A 16329-nucleotide genomic window follows, 5' to 3' on the forward strand; every position below is an offset into this window, starting at 1 on the left:
AAATACCCATAATTCATCTAAGAAAACTTAATTCCAGCAAAATCAGAGGAGTTGTATGGCTTCACACTAGAAGAAAAACCTCCTCTATAGTTTCAGAGGATATTCTGTCGGTATCGGGACTTGCGTAACTATGGAAAACTTCTGGGGAAGGTCCACCCTTCTGTTATAAGGCAACTTCTATACAAGATGTGCTTTATTGAAAATAATTTTGAGATGGATAAAGCCTGGCTTAGTCTTGGCCTCTGGGTGTTTTTTGGGGGGTTGTTTTTTGTTGGATTTTATTTTGTTCTTTAAATTTGTATATGGGAAGGATTTTTTTTCTTGTTGTATCTGTAATAAGACCTTAAAAGAAAAGCAATAATAGAACCTCTGCAATATCAAGGAAAGTATTTACATTTTCAGCATTTAGCTGTGGCAGTGAGAGAGGAAGGTTTTTCATAAGTAGTGAATAAAAATAAATTGAAGTAACATAACTTGACCCCAACCCTTTTAAGTTTTAAGGCCTTGTAGATAAGAATGAAGTATGTCGTTTTTAGGGTAGTAGAGAACACTGATTATTGATAATGAGATATAAAGCCTTTCATCTCTTGATCCCTGGTCCAAGTTTGACCTGAGTCAGTAGTAAATGAAAGTCAGCTAGCTACCATCTGATACAAGCTGCAAACCTAAGAAATGATTTGGAGGTCTGTCTCAAGGGATTTTGGATAAAATACTGACCCTGCTAAGGTCAGGATTTCACCTCCAGGGTCCACTTCACACAAAACCCGTCAGATTTGGGACACCCTCCTTTTGGATAGTCACATGATAAAGGTCAAGAATTGAACAGGCAGAGAGACAATACCGTCCTCTCATTCCCACAGAGATGATCAGTTTGTGGTGAAATTTTGATTTTACTGCCTACCTCTTGACAGTTCTGTGTTCTGCGTGGTCCTGAAATCTCACAAACCCTGGACGTAGTCCAATCGCTGTGAAGTCACTGATAGGAAAGAATGTTTAAGAAAATCCGTATTGACAGTGAATGCAAAGCAAAACATTTCTTCAACTAAGCAATTGCATGCTTAGTTGACTGTTAGAAGAAACAATTCCTGAAGAACTCTTCCTTTGTATACAAATGAAGACAATGAAGTCACCCTAACATGCCCATATTTAAAACAGTATGTGAGTTTGCAATCAGGTTATGGTAGGTGGAACAAAACTGTGACATGAATGTAGCTGTGAGTTCAGCTTTTATGACCTTGCCCTAATTAATCTTAACAGACTTCTGTCACATTGGCTCAGAGTTTTTAAATAGCATTAGATTTATTGACAGGGAAATATTCCTACGAAGTCTGGATAACTATCTGACTTATGTGCAACTGAATGATTAGGCTGCAGTTATGAACACAACCTGTTTATGACAAAGGATTCGTTTTACTTGAGCCAATTTTTTCTAAGCTCGCAAGAGTTGCCATAATTCCAGATAAATTATTACACAGAAAAAAGCTATTGAAATATTGTATTGAAAACATAATACCCTAAGGTTTTAAAAAAGCACAACCTGACTGACCCCATGATTTATGACTCCTTTTTCTAAGTGTGCTAACTTGGAAACAGTTCCTTCTCTCTTTACCCCAGCATACAGTCACTGATAGACACACAATACATAAGCAGGGAGAGGCTGTGACATGTCTTTCCCCCTTGGAGGACTGCAAATGCAGAGTATAACTACAGCTCAATTAAACTAGCCACTTCTGTGATGCTGAAGAAAGATGTGTTAGCTACTCGAGCTTAGAAAAATGTACCTGGCACGTGAATCTCTTGTAGACATTATGTCTTTTTCAAGTCCATCTTTTCTGAATTAATGGGAAGGAGGTGTCACTAATGCAGAAGACTAATAGCTTGGCTTCATATAGAGAGTTAAGCAAGGAGATAATACTAAAGTGGAGAAAAGTTGCAGATTAGATTAAAGAATCTCTATGACCTCAAAATGCTAAAATGTGATCTAGATGGGATTTTGTGTTTTGGCAAGTGTTTATAATTTTATTTTTCTACTTTTCAGGATATTCTAGACCTAATTTGTGAAGAGGTTTGAGTTTCTTTGAATAATTAACTAAACCTCCCTCATGTTATTTTATGCCACTTTGGAATGCACCCTCCCATGCACATGCTTTCTGTTCTGTTTAATCCTCGTGTGTGTGTTATTGAAAAGGTTTTCACTTTAACCGTTTCTGCCTGCTGAGTATTTGGGCTCTTCTCCTTTGCACACCTCAGACTTGCTATTTTACCAGAAATGAAACAAGTGCGTGTTCTGTCAACTCTTGTGCATCAACAGCCTTGAAGATCTCAGGTTGTGTTTCAGAACAGCTCTGTAGTGATCTGCAGCTGTAAAACAGGCTGAGGAAAGAGCATGCAGGCACCAAGTGCAGCTCAGCAAGTTCTTGGGCTAAATCTAGTTCTGCCCTTCAGGTCCTCAAGGGAAACCTCGTTGTGACCTCATCTTTTGTGAGGCCACACACTACTTCCTAGTGTCCTTGCTCTATAACATGACAAAGTCTGGGGCTCTGTAGCTGTCACATTGGGTGGACAGAGAGCAAAAGAAACTCGAAGGCTAGATGCTCCTTTTTCTTAATGCTGACCTAGTCCCCAGGACTGGCAATGAGCATACAAGGTGTTCTGCCTTGAGGAGTGTCTCTGAGATGCAAAGTTGGTGCAGTTTACAACTTCCACTTGCTCAGAGAAAAAGTTTAGCCCAGGTTGATGATTGAATAGTTTGCTTTGAAGCTCAGTGACAAATGTCACTTTAATGGAACTATATTTAAAATGAAATATGGTTGTTAAAATTCATAAAGCAATTCATATTCAGCAGGGCACTGTTGATAAAATAGGTCAACCTTGCAGCCTAAATCGTGATAAAACCAATGCTGCTAATCTCACAATTTTGTAGAAAGCCTGACAATGTTTTATGTTTTTCTCTCAAGCCCCAGCTCTTGGAGTCATGTGATGACAAAAATGCCAGCTTTCATTTCTTCAAAATGTAAACTTCCAGCTCTCATATTTCCAGGAAAATCTGAAACCATGAGCACTACAAGTTCCAAAATTAGAAGGCAAACAAAACAAAGGCCAAATGTTGTTTTTTAAACTGTTCTGATTTTTAGTCAAAATTTTTTTTGGAGAGCCGAGCTCAAGATCTTGGAACACTTCAGGTTGCCAGTAATGTAAAACTAAGATCTCAAAGCAGCAAGAAGCAACAGCACTGCTTTACGATGTCTCTAGCGTTTGGGTCTTAGGTTTTTTTTTTTTTTGACTTTCTAGTTTAATACTGCCTGTACTTGGTTACTAATTTGTATTCATTTCTGAGTGATGTACTTAGCACAAATACTGGAATTGAGAGCAGTTCCTGCCAGGCAGCAACCATTTGATGACTCTGTGTGTTTTAGTAGAGGGTTTTCTTTCTTCTTCAGAGCTAGAGACTTGTTAGCACGTGTTCCAACAGGACACCTTTTCTGTTAGAATGTTTGGACCTCTGAAGAACAAGAGGATCCTGACCAAGTTCTCATGCAAAGCTAGAGAGTCATGCTTCTAGCCTCCTCCACCTGCCAGATGGGATCTGACTTCTGCCTGGTGCCTGGCTCGATGGTACAGGCAGCTCCAGAGCCTGGTTGGACCTTAGCAGGTCCTACTCCCAGGTGAAAAGCTCATGGTGGCCTCTGGCTTCAAGCTTTGCAGACCCTTTTGTCTGGTAGGCAGTGTGGGCATCATGGCCCTCCAGACACCATGCCCCTTTGGGCTACAGGCTTCCTGGCTTTCCTAAATCCCTCAGCTGCTCTAGGTGTCCTCCCGGCTCCAAATAAGGCTTTCCTTTGTGAGCCTGGATCCAGATTTCCATCCTCCCCACCTGCTGTCAGCTGGCTGTCCCCCTTTCCCCATGAGTTGTGTTGGTAGATGAAGAGGCCTGGCTGGATGAGTATGTTCCCAAATCAGAATATTCCCATTTTCATTAAGTTCTGAGGTTTAAGGTGTTGTTCCAATTTGGAATGTAATAAAATCTTGAACACTTGGAATTTCCTGCAGGATGGTTAGTCCTTTTTGTAGCCAGATCTGTTTTTTTTTTAAATCTAGCTGTATTTTTAGGGAGGAAAGAGGGATTTGGTTTCTGAGTTACACAGAAGTTCAGAAAAATATTCCTTAAGCTTAGCGTGCAAAGTTTTGAAATGACACAGTTGTTATGGTTAAAACTTTCCAAGCACCAAGAGGCTCTGGGTTGATTCCAGTCTTCCAAAACACTGGTAAAGAAACCTGCTCCCACAGTGCTTTAGGTATCATAATTTACCCACATAGTCATCTGTGGCGATAATTTTTGTTGTTGTTATTTAGATCTGTTGTTGCTTTTGAACTCCTCAGATGAGCAATCATCTGTTACCCGTAACTGGCTGAATGATGTTTGGGCCTGTTAGTGTTCTCTTTGAGAAAACATTGAGATTTTGATTGACCTATTTCAGATGAAGTTTAGTTGTAAAAAATACCAGTTTCTTGTTGTGAGAAGTCACTGACCATTTGACTGTACATAAAGAAATGTGAAGATTTGTTCCCTGCCCCAACATGTTTGCACTCTTAATACTTCCAGCACAGCTCATCCTTCCATTTTCTGTCTCCTGCTGGAAAGCAAACTCCAGCATGCCACTATGTAAGCTAAATACTTGGAATACTCTGTGTGAATAATAAGGAGGGTAGCGGTCCTTACACTTAATCCTTGCCCTAGTGGTATCTCCTCAGTACAACCACAAGGACTTGTGACATTTCTTTCCTGGTCTACAGCTTCTTGCATGCCTGTAACCCAGAGTTCTCTAGGAAGCTTTAAAGGGCTATAGAGGATGAAACCTTCACTTGAGATGTAGAAATGAGCAATCACCACACAAGTGCTTGGTTACAGATTTAGTGATGTCTGTTGCTTCTCTATTGCCATTTTGCCTGGGAGTTCTGATTTTCTAGGAATTCAGTGACAGCAGAGCAGTGTTTCGTGGTGCTGCGACCCCTTTGCAAGCCGTTGCACAACAGAGCAGTATTAGTTCTTCTGTAATTACAGTCCTCTTTGCATATCAGAGAGAGGTGAGGACAAAAGGTTTCTTTGGTAGACAATAAAGCCGTTGAAGTGAGGGCCTGATCCAGCTCCCACTGAACGTAGTGAAAAGGCTCTTGTTCATATATTAGTGAGAGTTTAATGAGCCCTTTCTTCAGTAGAAAACTCTGAGAAAGTATCTTCCTTCTCACTCTGCAAAATGTTTTCAGAACGGGCTCCGTCCACTGAAATGGTTTGGTTTTTGTTTTGTTTTTGCCTGTGTGGATATGACAAGCTGTGACTGCACAGTCAAACTGAACAGGCTCGTAGACTGGGGACATTTTGTCCAAATTCATCATGTGTCAGGAGCAGCTGTTTTCCTGCAAGTTATAAACATGGGCATACTGGATTCAGTGAGACAGGCCCAAGAAGGAGTCACACTGCGGCTTTTCCCATGACTTTGCAACCTCTTCCCAAACAACTGAAGTTGCCGGCAAAGAGGCAAAACAATTGTTTCTCACAAAAGCTCTGCAGCTGATGTTGTATCAGTTATCAGAATAATTCGCCTGTCCCTTGAGTAGGGAAAAACCCCTGGGAAATTAATTATTCAAGAAAACAACCAAAAAAAAAAACCTGGACACAAAAAAAGAAAAAAAGGCAAGGTTAGGGGAGGAAATAGGGAAAGGGAGGAGTGAAAGAAAAATCTAGGCTAGCACTCAGGATGAGCTAATTGTTTTCTGTCCTCTCAAGTTCAGTAAATAACGTGTATTTGGCTGAAGGATCTGAGACATGTACTTTAGAGTAATCTGTGGGTCTTTGCTTCCTTTCCTTATGGAATCACAGAATGGTTTAGGTTGAAGGGACCTTAGAGATTGTCTAGTTCCAAGCCCCCTTCCACTAGACCAGGTTGCTCAAAGCGCGCCCCATCCTGCCTAGCCTTGAACACTTCCATAGAAGTGAAGCTATATAAAAGATTGCAGATTGGTGAGGTGTTTATCTGAATTTATTTCTGTGCAGAGCAACACTTTGCACCAGTGTACTATGGTTTTAGTTCCAAAGAGCAGGTAATATGATCTCAAGCTTTTCCTACACTCTTACACAATCCAAATGTGCTGACTGGTATAGTTGCACCAATGCAAACAAGGAGAATCTGCTTGAGACTTGTATGACTTGAATTTATTGAGATAGCAAGGGCATGCTTTCATGTGATAAATCAGGTTTTTTTGACTATGCTGAGCTGCATGTTTCCAACAGCACTTACTGATAATGAAGCTTTCTCCAGTGTTACCAGTCCAAATGTTCTAAAATTATGAGATTGTTTTGAACTTCATGACTCTTTTCTCACAATTTTAGCATCTTTTCTTAATTTCGTTTTTGTTACAGAGCTTTCAGTGTTCTCATTTTCCAGTTCTCTCACACAATCACAAGGGAAGGCAGGAAACATATTTTTATTAAAAAACCAAAACAGAACGCTGAAACACACATAATAATCCAGCAACTAGGACTGTAAGAAAAATGCCAGCAGTTAAATACAGTCATCACAGCTGGCAACATAGTAATCCAAGGCCTCACCTGAGTCTCTCTAGCCTCCACAAGCACCTTTTCAGAGACCTCGCATTCCAGGGCCCTGTCTTTACTTTTGTCTTCAGATCCACTCTCCAATTTCTGCATCTCTCTGAGGCACCCCACAACTTTGGCCACTTCCAGCTCCCTGACATTGTGGTACTGAGCAATCTTCCTTACACAGCTGCCCACCCTTTTCCACATCAACTCCTCCTTTCTGCCAGCCCTCTCTTTTCTTTTCCCTCCTTGTCATTATTTCCACGGTCTTTTTAATGATTCTGGTCAGCGTTTTATTTGCTATAGACTGTGCATATGTCATTTTGTGAATGTGTTCAAAATGTGTGGGGTGGTGTACCTGCGTGCATGTGAGCTGTTTTCACGTTTGTGTACCCATGGAGGTATTTACACAGCAGGCAGCAGAGGTACAGGAGCAGAAGCTACCATGGTAGTTTGTGTAAGTGGCTTGAGAAGCTGAAGATGAACTCTTTATGGCTGTGATCTTGTCTGTATGGAGCATGTGTAGTCATGAGTACTTTTGTTGTGCAGCCAAAAAAAGGCTGCTACTGCTGCCTCTGCAGCAAGGTAAAGCAGGAGATAACAATAAATTTTTTACTGCTGGCTGGTGGAGGTGTTTAGGATGTGTTTTCTTTATATCTTCATCCGCCCCTAATTGAAGATGCTTTAAAATTGAATGACTAGCAGTCAAAACGTGTTTGCTTCAAGCTGAGAAGAAAAATGCTGGTGTCTCTGCTTCCAAACTGATTGCGCTTTGTACACAACTGACAGCCACAGTCACTTTGAGTGACTGATAAGTGGGAAGCTTTGCCACTTATCAAGGAATGCACGCTGAAAAGAAAGGACTGGAGTCGTTCAGATGCTTTGGCATGTTCAAAATAACATCTCACATCAGTCAGACTCAGAGGCACTAGGAGACATTTCAAAATAAACTTTATATCTATCTATCTATCTAGAGGCAAAGATTCAATTTAACAGACAAATCACTGTGTGGCATTGCATTGGCTCTGAAAATCAGAACATCATTATAAGGGTCACCAGTTGCAAAATGACTCAGATAGCTGCATAATTTGAGAGCATTTATTGTAGGGTTTCACCTTCCAGAAAAAGAAATGAATCAAAAATTCGTAACTGTATCATTCTGGTGATTTCTCTGAATTTGGGGGGTTTCATCTCTGTTGGCCAAGTAATACTTGATTTATGTAGCATGTGACATCCTGAAGGATTCCAAAGAGAATGAAACTCGTAAGCCAAATTTGGATATCATTTATTTCCTCTTCAGTATGATGGAATATGTTTGGGATTGCCTGGCTTTAACTAAACTCACAAAATGCTTTTTAAGGTTATGTAGGAGTTGTTGTGCTTTGTCGTGATACGTAGCATGAATAGAAGATGGAACTTTTTTTTGGTACGTGTTTGTTGGTGATACTATTTAGTGATACTTACATTAGGAGATTCTGACCTGCAGGATCTGAGGTGTGAGGGTACATTTTCTTGTACTGACTCTGTAATGACATCAGTAACAGCCAGTGTAGGGTTGGGTTGTTCCACTGGCAATGGTAATATTTCAAGCTGCCTTAGCAAGCGTCATGGGAGTTAACCTGGTAGGGTTCTCCCTGCAAACACTGTGTAGAAATACAAGCGCACATACTCAGAGCTGAGATGGGGTATGGGTCTTCGCCTGAAATGGGAGAACAAGGAGATAGAAGCAAGTAGTGTATAATTTCTCAAATTAGAATTTGGACATGAGATGCATAATGTTAATCTGTGTCCACTAGTAGTACTTCAAAAAACTGCTGCTAGGTTTGTACCTCTTATCCTAGCGTCATTGGGAGTGTTACTGTATAAGGACCATTACCTTTTGCTATGATTCTAAGCACTGCATCTGGGCATTAAATTCTGTCCAGCTTGTTATAAAATGGTTATTTTTCTAACCAAAGCGTCTACATTTGAAGTACAGGTTATATTTGGCATTGGCATTCCAGAGTTGCCACCAGCACCCATACCTATATCAAGAGGGAGAACTTCGGGGATCCTTTAATTTCTACTGGCAATGACTTTCTTTTCTGATTCATCTCTTGCCATGATGAGTGGTCACGACTTCATTTTGATGGCTCATTCAAAATAGACTACTTCAAACTCTGCTGGAATAATGGCTAAAAATGATTCAGAGGGAAAAGTATGGTTACACCTACTGAATCAACACCACTGTCTTTGCCACCTTGGATTTTCCTCAGACATCTGGCATCCAAAAGCTGATAATGCCTTACCCTGCATAGTTTAGGAGGCAAGATGAGCTCACCATTGGTGGTAATATCATGCAAGAGGCCTAGTGAAACAGTTTAATTTTTGTTCTGTTGCTTATCTCTTACCGAATTATATTGTGTAAATTAAAGGGGAGGTCAATTAATTGTGCTTGGTATTTGTAAGAAGAGTAAATGAAATAGTTTAATCCCTTGAAGGGTAGTGATTGAAGGGGCAATGTGAGTCAAGCCTGACTTAGAAGTTTGGAGAAAGAGAGGGAAAGGTACAGTTGTCTCTTGGAAGTCTCTATTGAGCAAAGATGAACTGGAGAGTTACAGGTTTCAGGCCAGCTGCCTTTATTTTGCATACTGCATGTAATATGCATTTAAGTTCAACTTCCACATGCGAAAGTTGAGTAAAATGTGTAATAGGAAAATAATTGTAAGGAAACTTTTCACATTTTTGTTCAAATTGGTTTAAGTATGCTTTGAAAAGCCTAAGAAATATACGTCAGTTTCTTGTATTTAGAAGGTAAATGAAAGAGTTTAACTTCCAAGATAAACATAGTAAAGTTATAAAACCTAAAATGAAGACTTATATGAAAGGTAATAGTAACAATAAAATGGGACAAATTTAATTCACAGTACTTGGAGTTTATAATCATTTGATGCAGCGAGGAAACTACTTTTAAAATGTTCGTATTACAAAATAGTTTTTATCCGGTTTGAAAGACGATAGTGATTGTATTCAGCAAATTAAAGGAGAAGCTTGGGTAGTTTCAACAAAATTGTTCATGAATCTCAATTTTAAATGGATTTGGACAGAAATGATCAGGAGATTTGTATACTTTTGTGCACCTGTACACTTTTTTTTGTACACTTTTGTGTAATAGTAATACATTAGTTAGGTAATGAAGTAAGGCATTTGAAAGTTACAAGTGACAGAATTAAGTTACATAAGATTCTTTATTTCATTCCCATGTATCTCTGTCATACCTATATGATATCCCGGGGGAGCAGAATTATGTGATAGTGCAATTGTAGACTGTACTCACAAGAGGGAAAATTAAAATTATGTTGACAGTCTTAATTCTGGTATTCCCTAATATTCAAGTCCTTGACTTTTCATCCAAAGAGCATTATTTTAACTGTGTTTCTCTGTGGTTTTGATGACTATAAAAGCACATAATACCGATATACCAACCACCTATAGTGTGTTGTGAGCACAGTTTGAACCCTGAAATGTCAGCATGAGAGAGGTGTCAAGCGTCCCTGGAGTTACAGGAGAAATGCTCTGTTCTCCTGGGCTAGCGGGAGTTTTCTGACTGTGGTGGATAGGAGCCTGTACCATGAAGCCCCTTTCTTTCTGTATCCTATTTTCTTTCTTTCTTGTTTTCTTTTTCTCCATCGGGATAGAGAAGACTTTTTTGCTGTTGCTGTCCTTGGAAAGGAAGATAGATCACTTGAGTGTCTTTGTTGAATTCAGGTTGGCTGTGTTGAAAATTGAGCTTGACTCTTTCTTTTCAATGCCCTCCATTTGCTCTTTCTTTTCTCCCTCACTGGGATTGGGACCAGATTGGCTATAATTGCAAGTTGCTACTAATCAATTCTTCCTTCCTAATTTACCACACTCTCTATGCTTTAGCAAGAAAACTGAGGCTGAAGGTACAAAAATGCAAAGCCACTGATCTTTTAGTTAAGGAGTCTCTTGGCTTTGAGCATTTGATGGAAGCCTGTTTAAGCGTTTGGCCCTTTAAATCTCTGTGTGACATGAATATGTTTTCTTATCTTTCATGCTGCGTGTAGAATCTTGTCTGCTGTTTAAGCATTACTGAGCTCCAGTGTGTCAGCAAGAGAGGCTATTTTATATACCGTGTGTAATGAGTTTTAAGTTCTTAAAATCCTTAAGAATCATGTATGGCTAAATTAAGCATCATTTCCAGTTTTTTTAACCCTGGAGTCTGAATCTGTAGTCCAGGAATAAGTAAGCGTATATTAAACTGCTGATTGATTATGTTCTTATGTTATGCACAGGAGTAAGCCGCCTTACATGCACATAGGCACACATTTTGAAATAGCGAATGCTCCAATTCAGGTATGAATTACAAACATTATTATTTTTTTGGACATAATTCTTTAATGCTACTGAAGGATTTTAGGAAGAAGGAATAGGGATGTTTTCCATTCGGGACCACGGGTTGTGAATGCTTACCAAATTATAGCTGATCTTAGATGTGGATTGTTCAAGGTTCTATGAATTCTTCAGCGCTGCTGACAGTTCTTTTTCAGCTGAAATCGTGGCAAATAGGGAGAACCCTTACTTTAGATTGCAGTATTTCCCAGTGATACAGACAGGCTGATGCATGCGCTGGGAGTTGCACAGTAAGCAGAAATAGACTCAAATTGCTTGAAATTAGACAACTTTAAGGAAATAAAGCTTTCAAGCTTCCTTCTTTTCCCTTTCTGTAAGTCTTTGGGTAGCTGTATAGCTATAAACACCCCTTATAAATATTGCCCCTGTTCTTCCACAGAACCCAGTTCTGGCAGCAGGATGTTTCCTGGTGTAGGATAGCTCCCCAGATGCATAGTGGATCCAGCAGTTTCTTTGCCATTGCAGTAGGAAGCAAAATTGTGGACAGCTGATACGTTCTAGTTTATGCTCTATATCTTGTATTTCTTCTTTACTTGAGTGAAAGGCAGATTTGAAATGCTATTTTTCAAGATTTTCATCTTTCTGTGTTACAAGTTTAGGGTGTTACTTATGTCTACTTCCCATGTATTACTTCTTATAGCACAGTTAAGAATTCCTGTCTTTTTGGTACAATCAGAATAAAGAAATTAAAACTGTAATCAACTTACTGACACGGAATTCTGATTTCTATGTTAATAATATTCTCAGTTATTACAGGTGTTCTTCACAGCCCCTCTGTGGATTTATTGAAATCACAAGTTTGCTTTCTGCATCTTTTGAGAGGGTTGTTTGAGCTCTGTATCCTTTTAGCAGAAACTCTTACAAAAAGGCCCCATGGGAGGAAAATTGTCCATTGTGTTCATTTGAAAGCTGGCTATCTTTTTTCCTGGAGCTGGGCACAAGCAAGTTTATTCTTCCACTCAGGGATATCTTAGGAGGTTCCTGTCCTTTCTGGTGCCTAGGAAGCAGAACTCAGATACGTATATTGTATTTGTTGCCATCATATAATCTGTGCAACTTCCCTGCAAATATAAAGAATTATGCTTTTCCCAGCTGTTCATTTGATAGGATTTTAGCCCTTCGTTTAGAGAAAAGTGTGCTTCTCTGATTCACATTGTTTGAACCATGGCCTCCTTTCTATACCTATTGTTTGTTTTGTCTTTTTTTTTTTTTGTTGCACGTAACAGGTGTTTCTTTCAGGCAGCCAAGGCAGCAAGGCAAGGGCTTCCTTTATGGCAGATCTCTTGAGACTTTGATTAAACCCTTCTTTGTGATAAAAATGCCACTGCCTCTAAATGAATTGCACATGTAATCTGTATTTGCACAAATACCCTCCATCCCTCTGCCCTCATTGCTGAAGTCTGTCTCTTTTCTAGTACGGATGTGTTTGCCTTTTCTCCTGTCTTTCACCCCAGAGCTGATTCATTTTTACCTTCCTGATACCATACTCCCCTCAGAGCCTAGATGCAGCCATGAGAATGCTTTAAAAAGAGCAAACTGTTTCTGCAAAAAGAGCTCCCTTTTTCTTATGTTTCCTGTTGCTGCCTCCACAAATACCATTGTCTATTTGTTGGGAGAGCCTTCCTCAGAGTTTCTCAAGGGGGAGCCAAGAGTTAGAAACTAGGCCCTTTTTCTGCATCTACTGGAGCGCTCCTCAGTCCATCGGGTTATAGGTAGCACAAGTATTTTCCTACCTGTCTTACATTTTTCTTTCACACTGTCACACCTGCTGTTGAGGAGGACCCAGTGCTGTTAAGCTGGGTTTCCTGGCTTAGGTATGGGAATATTTCAGGGAGGTCTGGCTGGTTGTGGCAAGAGCTTAGGTGTGCTGTAGGCGAAAAAAAGTATGTGTATATCAGTACCCCATGCTACCAACTTACATTTAATATTTCTAATTTTTGTTTATAATAGGGCTCTAGTATTATATTCTTGACTCTTTATAGGTTAATACAGCCAGAGAAGCAATGCAGACCAAAGAGGGGTAAGAGGCTGGACCATGGTTTTGAGTGGTTAGTTGGCCCACACTGTTCAAGTATCCTGATGGAATATTGCTCACCTATAATGCATTATTTTCATGTTCTTCTCTTTATGCCAGGAGATTTATTGGTTAGAAGCCATGGGGGTGAACTGATAAAAATATGCGTTAGTTAGAAGAGATGTAATGAATGTCCTGGGAGCTGTGCCAAACAATTAAGAATATAGGCATAATGATTTACAGGGTAAGCAAAACCTCCGAGAATGCTACATATGTACAGGCTACCCTGTGAATCCCCAGAAGTTGAATAACTTACATCATTTCAATCTACCAGAGATAACGCATATCTAGGGAATGAATATGGATGGACTCTTGTTTTCAGTCTGAGACATACCTCCTTCTGATGATTTTCTGTTGCTTTGATCAGTTAGAGCTTCCCAAATGTCATCTGCAGTGCCTTTGAGATCCTCTCTATATAGTGTGTTTTTCCTCCTGGTGCAGATCGACCGGCAGTTACAGAGGCAGGGGTATCAGCACAGCTTAGACATGACACTAGCATTGCATCTATTTTAGTGCCTAACTTTGTGGCAGTGGCAGCATCTGTGGAAAATATGAAGATAACTGTCAGAAAGTGTGTTTGAAGGGCGTTTAATTTAGAAACATTACCCCCCTCCCCCCCAAAGCTGACATTTGCTTTAGAATGCAGTAGTTAACAGTGGAAGATGGGACTTTAATAAGGCCATATAATATGGTTTCCTAAATCAGTTCTTTCTGTTGAAATGTGTTGTCTGTTTTTGTTAGTGTTTAGTTACCTAGTGCAACAAAAATAGTTCATTACATTATTTGACTCAAAACCCATGAAGTTTTATTTTATTTTTTCTTAATACATCAGTGGCAGGGGCCTGGAATTCCCTTTTCCTGTACAAGTGTAAAACATCATAAAATCAGAACATGAGCATTTAGAGACGCTTCGTGTTGAAATATATGGACAAGATGCAGAAGAAACTAACATGATGTAACAATTTCATCAGGTTCCACACAGCTCCTTCTCTGTATCAATCTTCTTTATGTTAAGGAACCTGAGCCACTATTTTAATACTTCAATTAAAAAACCAAATAGACTGTTTTTAAAAAACAGACTATTGTGAAAGCAGCTCTTTCTTATGTTCTGACATGCAAACTTCACTCACGGGTGGCTCTTCTTAGAATATAGGTGCATTTTCTAAGAGCCTTGCACCCATTTTTCCTTCAGGCATCATATCCCCATTCCTTCAGGAGGTGTCCTTTTGTAGGAGGTTAAGCCTTCTTTCCACCAGAAGGGGACTTGAGGAGGCTTCCTTGGAAGCCTGTCATTGGTGTTCTTGGATTTTGCAAGACAATGATGCTTCCTGAGACATAAGTGAAGCTCACCTGCCCAGAAAGATTGCTACTCAACAGTCTGCTTTAAGACGGCTTTGCATGCAAAAGACTGATTTTCTTCGTTTTGGGACTATCACTCAATGGAAATGTCAGAAATATGGGAGGATAAATACCGAGTTACATTAAAAAGAGAAAAAAAAGCACTCTGAAATTATCTCCTGGCTCCATGTTTTCTGAGGTTTTGCATTAGCGGGGACGAAGTCACGGTGTGTTGACACAGTCTAATGTGCAATGACATAATACCTGGAATATGGAGACAGCAAGAGGCACAAAATCAAACTTATCTGAGTTTTCACAGGAAAAGAAGGGATTAAACTTTACTGGTTAAAATACGGATTTTTATTTTTTCAATAAAAAACTATCCTAGTTCGATTGAGATAAACCTACTCAGATCTAATTCTATCCAGTCCCTGGGAAAAGTGGGCCTTAAGATGTTGAGCCTATTTGCCCAATCCCTTTTTTCAGAAATAAAGATTAGGGTAGGAAGTTTGGTCCTTATCTCTAAGGTTCTTACTGCTTCAGAAGGAAACTGAAATACTTACATGAAGGACACTTTCTTGAGCTCATGATTTGTCTTCACTCAGGTTATTTCAGAAAGCTTTGGCAATGTAAATTTCCCACAATGCTTGGCTATTTTTGTTTTACATATCTTAGAGAAACTATGATAAATTGTTGTTACTGCCTATTAAGTAGTAGAAAGAGATGTCAAAATACTCTTGTGACTTAAAATTCAGATGTTACTCTATGTGCATGGAAACTTTGATCTAGAAGCATCATCCTGCATTTCATAACTGCCAAGTGTGATTCTTCTCTGCCTTTTCATCCCCTGTGTTTTTGTGCTACAAAATAGCATTCAATCACTAAGTTTTCTAAGTTTTACTTCCATTTCACAGTCTGTGTGCATGGATATTACTGTATGATCCAGATCTTATGCAGCACTGGCATCACAGGATCTTGGAATCTTTTTTTTTTTTCCCCTTTCTTTCGCTTTCTTTTTTTTTTTTTTAATTTGTTTTATTTTATATTTTTTTTAAGCATCCTGTTTTTCAGACCAGGGGAATTGAGGACAGAGGGGAAGCAGCTTGTACATTGTTAGACTGTAGCTCATTGCCAGCACCAGGAACAGAACCCAGATTGTCAGTCTTCTCCCATTGGGCCGCGATATAAAATGTGAACTGAAGTGCAGAGTGATCAGAGATTCAGGCCTTCTAGGTTTTTATCTTCTACCTCTATTTTTATGGTTTTTCTACAGAATTTCCCTGACTGTAGTGATTGTGGGGGGAGAATGAGGCAGGGAAACATATAGAAAACAATCCTTTTTAGTTTTAAAGTCAGATTTGTGTTGGTGCCATTCCGCTGAATCATATTAGTAGAGTTTAATGCAGAAAATCTGACCCGATCCATCAGTAAAATGTTAGTGAATAAGTGGTAAAAAGTTTGTGAGGGTCAATTTCTCTCCTCTTCAAGGTGAGAAAACCTTTTTCTTTGCATTTTTAACTTTTTCTGTGTTTAAATTTTTCTAGATCCATTCATCGTAACAAAGCCAAGACTGTCAGCACATACATTTCTTTTTCAAGCATCCCTTGATTCCATGAAAACTGCCTAAACAAACCAGAGTGTAAGGCTCTTACCAGTCATTATGCATGAACCCTCTCCTCACCTTGACCACTGTTGGGTTTTTATTCCATTCTGGCTGTGCTAAGCTGCACTAAATGTCAGTGGGATATCCGTCCATGTATTTTTTGTCCTGGATTGATTTGCTCCTGTTCAGAGTGGGTCATTCACTGACTTGCTTTCTTTTCAGTTTCAGGATACTTAACTGGCTTTCATGCCAGTCTCAGGGCTCTGGTTACCTAAGGCCGGCTTGTCCTATTTAACAGGCACAAAT

The 16329-nt window shown here is 39.5% G+C and overlaps 1 protein-coding gene across 7 annotated transcripts in view; it reads left to right on the plus strand.

Annotated features, from left to right (window-relative positions):
* The window catches only part of SOX5 (SRY-box transcription factor 5), a gene marked incomplete at its 5' end in the record, with an annotated part of 294566 nt that overhangs the window by 151291 nt on the left and 126946 nt on the right, over nt 1–16329 (plus strand). The window lies entirely within an intron of this gene.

The sequence above is a fragment of the Psittacula echo genome (genome assembly GCF_963264785.1).
Source record: "Psittacula echo genome assembly, chromosome: 1".
Taxonomy (NCBI): domain Eukaryota; kingdom Metazoa; phylum Chordata; class Aves; order Psittaciformes; family Psittacidae; genus Psittacula; species Psittacula echo.